This window comes from Notolepis coatsorum (genome assembly GCF_963971535.1).
Source record: "Notolepis coatsorum genome assembly, chromosome: 5".
NCBI lineage: Eukaryota > Metazoa > Chordata > Actinopteri > Aulopiformes > Paralepididae > Notolepis > Notolepis coatsorum.
This window is the reverse complement of record NC_140169.1, coordinates 131499157-131507441: the sequence shown is the minus strand read 5'-3', so window position 1 is coordinate 131507441 and position 8285 is coordinate 131499157.

Sequence of the window (8285 nt, the reverse complement as noted above, 5' to 3'; positions counted from 1 at the left end):
CTCCACTATCGCGGGTTACGCGGGTAGGTGGCGTATTTTCCAAGAGTGGTGTCAGGCCACCCTCTTGTGAAGCGTTCCTGCTTGGCGTTCGACGCCTTAAGCCGGTGAAACGCTCTTTGGCTCCGAGCTGGGATCTTCAATTGGTCCTCGGTCGGTTGTCCTTGCCCCCGTTTGAGCCTCTTGAGCAAGCGCCGTTGGAACAGCTGTCGTTCAAGACTGCGTTCTTGCTGGCCATCACCTCCGCTAAACGCGTGGGTGAGCTTTGTGCTCTCTGGGTGCGGCCCGAGTGTCTGTCTATTCGTTCCGATAGCTGTGCCACTCTGCGGCCTAATCCAGCCTTCGTGCCAAAAAATATCCGGAGTTCTTTCCGCTCCAGGGCTATTATGGTTCAGGCGTTTTCATCCGCCTCCTCACGCTAGTGAGTTGGAGGCGGCCTTCACCTGTCATGTCCGGTCCGGGCTTTGGGGATTCACCTCAGCCGTACTCAGGGCCTCAGGGCTACCGATCAGCTCTTTGTCTGTTACGGTGGCTCTCGTGCTGGTAAGGCACTGTCGAAACAGTGCCTGTCCCATTGGTTGTGCGAGGGCATTGCCCTTTGCTACACGTTGGCCGGGCTGGCTCCCCCTGGGGGCGTCAGGGCGCACTCCACTCGTGGGGTGGCGGCCTCTGCCGCCCTACTGGGTGGGGCCTCGGTGGAGGACATCTGTGCTGCGGCTTCATGGTCCTCACCGGGTCCCTTCGTAAGGTTTTACCTCATGGACATGACCGGGGGTTCTGTCTCCCAGGCGGTTCTGAGGTCTGGGACCTCTCCTGCTTCCTGTCCTTTGGTGGGGTAGCAGGAGTGTGTGGGTGTGGGCCACAATGTGTTGTGTCACATGTGGTTCCGCCTGTGCTGTGCGTTCAAGAGGTTCTAGTTCCCTCTTGTTCGCACTCGGGTGGAGGTTACTGCCGCCCCCTCTTCATTAGGAAGGATGGGGTGACGGGACTCCCCTCCCCCCTGATGTGGGCTTTCGGGTCCTCAGGGGGTGCATTTGTCGGTCCTCGCGTCTGCTCTGTCCCCATATCTCGATGGCGAAGAGCAGGACGCGATTCGCCAGTACGACTAATATAGCGATAGGTTATGTATATAACCTAGTTATATGAGTACTGGCTGAGCATCCTGCTCTTAGCTTGTCCTGAGGTCCCTTGGGGAAACTTTTCTTGGGAAACGGTTTTTTCCGAGGAAGAGCGAGTGGTGACCACGCCTAGTGCTATATAGTACGTAGCACTAGGGCGGGGCCTGGCAGGTGCTGGGTGTATTGTTTTTTATTCGTTGATGGAGTACACTAGGTACTGGAGATGAGGTATATCTCGATGGCGAAGAGCAGGACGCTCAGCCAGTACTCATATAACTAGGTTATATACATAACCCATCGTTACTGGTGGAGGCATTTTGGCAGCTGACTACTGAATGTAGGTTTATTCAGGCGATCACAGTACGGAACGATCAGAATGTTTGTTGTCAAGCAGTAGAGGGACAAAGGCTCCAGCAACATTTTAACCCTTTGCTGTCAGTGTTTACATGTGATCATGAAGTAATGTATGATTTTTCCTATTAGCGGCTTTTAGCTGCATGTGGGATTAATTTCCCTCTTGTTTCTGTGTTGAATATATACGGTGCTTAACATGGGCTCTGAAAACATCAACTATCAACTTAAAAAGCTAAAGAAAACCCACTCTGGCTAAAAAAAACCCACTCTGGCTCAGAAACCCTCTCTGGCTCTGTGTCACATACAAAGGTTGATAATTATGATGTAAAATGCTTTACAGATGTGTCAGTTAACCCATAACTGTGTATCTGAACCAGGTTGTTGTGAATCCAACCCGTTCAGCATGTGCATTTAGCACAGGTCCCGGTAGGAGGAAGTAATAAAGGCGTTTCCAAAGTAAATTATATTTATTGTAATAAAAAGGGGAATGAAACTCACAACGAAATTGTCACAAGAGAAAAGGGAAAACAAAACAGGAATATACAATAATATGAACAAGGTACAAGGTAACCCTCTAACCAACAACCCCACTAAATGGGGAAAACAAGGGGAAAACATTAAACAAACATAATAAGTGACCCAGTGTCTGGGAAAACCACCCAGCACCACAGAAACACAACATAAGGCTATTCAAAATACGTGTGAACCTCCCGGTCACACATCCCCACACAATAGTGGAATAAGGCCACACACAATAGTGGAATAAATTAAGGCACAAATTAAGGCACACACAATAGTGGAATAAATTAAGGCACAAATTAAGGCACACACAATAGTGGAATAAACCCACACAACATACAATCCACACAATAGTGGAATAAACCCACACAACATACAATCCACACAATAGTGGAATAAACCCACACAACATACAATCCACACAATAGTGGAATAAACCCACACAACATACAATCCACACAATAGTGGAATAAACCCACACAACATACAATCCACACAATAGTGGAATAAGACCACACAACATACAATCCACACAATAGTGGAATAAGACCACACAACATACAATCCACACAATAGTGGAATAAGACCACACAACATACAACCACACAATAGTGGAATAAGACCACACAACATACAATCCACACAATAGTGGAATAAGACCACACAACATACAATCCACACAATAGTGGAATAAGACCACACAACATACAATCCACACAATAGTGGAATAAGACCACACAACATACAATCCACACAATTCAGTGGTAATGGCAAAAGGCCATGTGTGGCTGCAGGATCTCAGGCTTTATCCACCCGCCCCTTAATGAGTGATGGAGTCATCATTGGGCACTCAGCAGACTCTACAGGAAAGGGCGGGCGGTACCTGAGAAGGGGGACACAGAGAAGGGAATTCATATGGGGTGACACTACACCATATAGAAATACAAAGAAACTTACCCATACTAACCTGATGTTTACATGGTGTTACAAATACAATAATAATGATAATGACCAACCTATCTATGTCACACTCTGGCTCAAAAAAATCCTCTCTGGCCCAGAAACCCTCTGGCTCAGAAACCCTTGCTGGCTCAGAAACCCTCTCTGGCTCAGAAACCCTCTCTGTCTCAGAAACCCTCTCTGGCTCAGAAACCCTCTCTGGCTCAGAAACCGTCTCTGGCTCAGAAACCCTCTCTGGCTCAGAAACCCTCTCTGGCTCAGAAACCCTCTCTGGCTCAGAAACCCTCTCTGGCTCAGAAACCCTCTCTGGCTCAAAAACCCTCTCTGGCTCAAAAACCCTCTCTGGCTCAGAAACCCTCTCTGGCTCAGAAACCCTCTCTGGCTCAAAAACCCAAACCCTCTCTGGCTCAGAAACCCTCTCTGGCTCAAAAACCCTCTCTGGCTCAGAAACCCTCTCTGGCTCAGAAACCCTCTCTGGCTCAGAAACCCTCTGGCTCAGAAACCCTCTCTGGCTCAAAAACCCTCTCTGGCTCAGAAACCGTCTCTGGCTCAGAAACCCTCTCTGGCTCAGAAACGTCTCTGGCTCAGAAACCCTCTCTGGCTCAGAAACCCTCTCTGGTTCAGAAACCCTCTCTGGCTCAGAAACCCTCTCTGGCTCAGAAACCGTCTCTGGCTCAGAAACCCTCTCTGGCTTAAAAACCCTCTCTGGCTCAAAAACCCTCTCTGGCCCAGAAACCCTCTCTGGCTCAGAAACCGTCTCTGGCTCAGAAACCCTCTCTGGCTCAGAAACCCTCTCTGGCTCAAAAACCCTCTCTGGCCCAGAAACCCTCTCTGGCTCAGAAACCGTCTCTGGCTCAGAAACCCTCTCTGGCCCAGAAACCCTCTCTGGCCCAGAAACCCTCTCTGGCTCAGAAACCCTCTCTGGCTCAGAAACCCTCTCTGGCTCAAAAACCCTCTCTGGCTCAGAAACCCTCTCTGGCTTAAAAAACGTCTCTGGCTCAGAAACCCTCTCTGGCTCAGAAACCCTCTCTGGCTCAAAACCCAGTTTTTTTTTTGTAGATACAGTACTGAATTTTGCCATCCGGACACATGCAATTTGAAATATGAATATAGAATATAGAATGTCAGGCCTATTTTATGGCAATAACGTTCAGGTTTGTTCGACCTGTGAGATATAATGACGAAAATCTCCTCAATATCTTTTTTCCCACGTCAGCCGGCTGCAGCTTTGACAGCGGCTGGTGTGAGCTGGGTAGTGTAGTTTTATGACATTTTAATGTCAATCGAAAGCCCTGGGTCTTCTCTTTCTTAGGACTACAAAGATTTCATGACACCATAATTTTCTCGCTTCTAAATCATCTGGTTTCCGATGCAATGCACTGAGGTTTTTATAAGCTAATATTTTGCTAATAACGTTAAAATCATTGGTAAACAAACGTAGTGCTGAAAATATATATTACTCTTGGCTACATTTGAAAAAGAAACACAACATAGCATAACATTCTGTTAACAGAACTGAAAAGAAAGATAAAGAAAGAGAGACTGTAGATGTTAGCAACGTTTTGTAAATTTGTCAAGTTTCACTAAGCTCACACATTTCAAGCATCAGAATGAATGCTTTTGTTCCCAGAAAATACGCTAGCATGGTCCACTAACGTTAGCTCGCTGTTAGCAATGACAGTAGCCAGCCCACACGACGCTAGACTTTCTAGACTATCTTTGGAATGGTTTGTGATAAAGACTCGCTTTAAATTGTATCTGAATCGCTTCTCTCCGTCAAAACTTAAAGTGTATCTCTCCGCCACCCACAGGCAGGGAACAAAATAAGTACCAGCCAACCGCCAATGGCTGGTAAAAAATCTGCCTGGCTGGTAGTTTTTAAAATCTACCAGCCAAATGGCTGGTAAGTCAAAAAGTTAAGTTTGTTCCCTGAGAGCAGAGCTACACAGCAGTGCGCCTATTTTGCGAGCCGAAATAAGTCTGTGGTTTTTTCTTCTTCTCACAACGGGTCAAATGCATCTAACATGCATTGCATCGTCGCCATTCCTTTATGCCCACATCGCCCGAAATGAACGCTAATCCTGATCAGCGGCAGAGCCATAGAGAACAGCAGACAGTGTGGACTGGGGAAAGGGAAATGGGGGGGGGGGGGGCACTCTCCCTTTCTCTGTGTGTGTGCGTGCGTTTGGAAAGACGATGAAGTCACTAGTCAGGACTCAGGAGAGGAGTATATTGTAGTAAACTGAGGATTACTGAGGATGCACAGATAATGTTGATATTCAAATATAAAAAGGTTTCGAGAGGAGTGGAAGTTTGAAGACAGACTAGACTACAATATGATGCGGGGGTGGTGAGTTGAAACAGTGTGTGTGTCCCCAACCCCACTTCTATGTTTCAATAAATTATTTGCATTTAAAACTATTAACGCTGACTCATTCCTTCAGTCCACTCAAAATTATGCTAATATTCCTTATGTTGTTTATGATATTAATTGAAAATAGCATATGAGAGTATTATATAGTAATAATAACACATGGCGATATACTAAAAAGCTATTTTTAATTTTTGGCTGGTAAAAAATCTGCCTGGCTGGTAGTTTTTAAAATCTACCAGCCAAATGGCTGGTAAGTCAAAAAGTTAATTTTGTTCCCTGCCCACAGGCTAGCTGGCAGTGCGCGGAAGTAAGGCATAGAATCTTGATATATCAAGATTGGTCATTTTCTCTTCCGAATGCATCTGCATGTAATTCGCTGTATCTATCTATATCTATATCTGTCACTGAGCTAGCCAATGGAAATGCTAGAAATGGTCACAGGGGCTGGGAAAATCAATGGAAAATTCCTATTGTTTCTCTATAGCCAGTGTGCTCTTCAGATTGGACCGTCAGACAGACGCTCATTGCGCGTAACAGAGGAGAGAGAGGCACTTGTCCCTGGTTTTATAATAAAATGGCAAAAAGACAAAGAGGTAATATTCAACAAGCATTGGAACTTGTTGAGGATGATCCAGATAATATAAATGAAAAGGACTCTGAGCCAGAATGCTGGGACAGTGATGACGACAATCACAGTGAAGGATTTGATGCATTTGAAGCTATGGTTTGAAGTGGTCTGACAACTATATAATTTATTGTGCAGCTTGAATGAAAATCACCTGTTGATGATATACAGTATGTGTGTAACTATGCTATTTGGATAAGATGCAGAGCGGCACATTGATAGGAGCACACAAACGAAAAGGAGGAGAGCTGATGGAGGGGCCTTTTGTGTGTGTGTGTGTGTGTGTGTGTGTGTGTGTGTGTGTGTGTGTGTGTGTGTGTGTGTGTGTGTGTGTGTGTGTGTGTGTGTGTGTGTGTGTGTGTGTGTGTGTGTGTGTGTGTGTGTGTGTGTGTGTGTGTGTGTGTGTGTGTGTGTGTGTGTGTGTGGAGGGGGGGGGGGGGGGGGGGTAAATTGCAGGGAGATATTGGTCCAAATAAATATGAAGGTTACACAGACATTGATGTATTCACATTGTCTGCTAAAAAACAGCAGGGAAACTCCCCAGCAGGGGAACTTTTCTAAATAGTAATATATGTACTTATTTGTAAATACGTCAATATATTACTTACTATAACATAACGTACAATATGTACCTTTTTCCTCTGGTCGATAAGTACTTTATTTACATATTTTAAGTGAGATCAGGCTGCCCTCCCTTACCACTATGTGCTCTTGTATTACCCTCTTTCACTATTCCATTGCTATCTAAACAGATGGATAAAATATTTGCCTTTTGGCTAACATTGGTACATTACATTTGCAGCGATGTTTATTAATGTGCCTGTAAAAATAAACAATAAATAGACTGGGGTTAAGACAGCTTGTCAAAATGAATGGGGGTTTTGCTATTTTTAGCTATTGCAAGTAAATTAAAAGACAGGGCTTAGATAACAATGTTTCATCATTGATTTTACAGTCACCACAACTGAAACAAAGGGAACATTTAATAATTTGGAAGTTTAGAAACTCTCACAATATGTTTTCAACGAGAGCAGGTGAATAAAGCTCCCTCTTACGCAACAGCGATACACGTTCTACATCACAATGATATTGGGGCAATTCCCTGCTCTCACCTCTTCCATCCAAGCATCGATTCTTCACTTATCAGAATACCAATGAGTTGTACATTAGCCTCAACTCAATGTGATACTCCTCTCCAAATCGGTACTTATTTCGATCTCACACGGTCTCTCTCCAAAGGTCTCAGAGGAGACCTTTGGAGAAAAGGAGAGAAAGGAGAGAGAGAGAGGGTGAGAAGTGAATCCATGTGATGTGACCTGATTGATTGATTGATTGATTAATTGAAAACTTTATTAACAGATTGCAGAATGGGTACAATACAGTACAGCTCAATACACACAATTGTTAAGGGGATGCAGACCAGAGAAAGACTTTCGTCTTGTTTACATCAGGGTCCCCCATTTTCAATTCATCAGGACATAATGACATACATGACATACAGATAGACAGTACTGCTACATCTATAAATGTATGACATACCATATTTGCAAATACAGTACTGTTTGTGATACAAAAAGAGTCCAGAAAAGGGAGTATATACATTTGACGTAAAAACTGTACATTGGAGGAGGTTGGGTGGGGTTGGGGGGGGGGTTGGGTAGGAGGGGTTGGGGGGGAAACACTGTACAACTGTACAAGCAAAACTGTACATTGGAATATTGACAACCATACTAGGTAATTTACTGTACATTGGAGGGGGTTGGGGGGGGGGGAAACACTGTACAACCAAGCAAAACTGTACATTGGAATATTGACAAAACCATACTAGGTAAATTACTGTACATTGGAGGGGATTGGGTTAGGACATTTACAGGGGCCAGTTTCGAATTGCAGTCTCCCGTAGGTGTTCTTTGAGAGTGGTTTTGAAAGTGGGTAGTGATTCACATTCCTTTACAGCTTTAGGTAGGGCGTTCCACATTGATGTGGCATAATTGCGAAACGTGTTTAGTCCTTTGTTTGAGCCGAATCTGGGTTTAACATGATTTGTGGACCTCCCTCTGGTGTTGTGATCGTGGTATTCACTGACCTTTGGGAAGTATTTTGACATGTACATGGGTACCTTGGTCGTGTAGTGTATCTTGTAGACCAGGCCCATTGCAAGACTCTGTCGTCTACTCTAAGCCATCCTAGGTTGTCAAAGTGGGCAGGGGTGAGGTGGGTTCTAGGAGTAAGGTCAAGCAGTAGTCTGACCAGTTTGTTTTGAGATGTTTGTATTTTGTTTTTAGCGCCTTTGAGTGCTTTGGTACCATGAGGTGCAAGCATAGTCGTAGTACCTGAA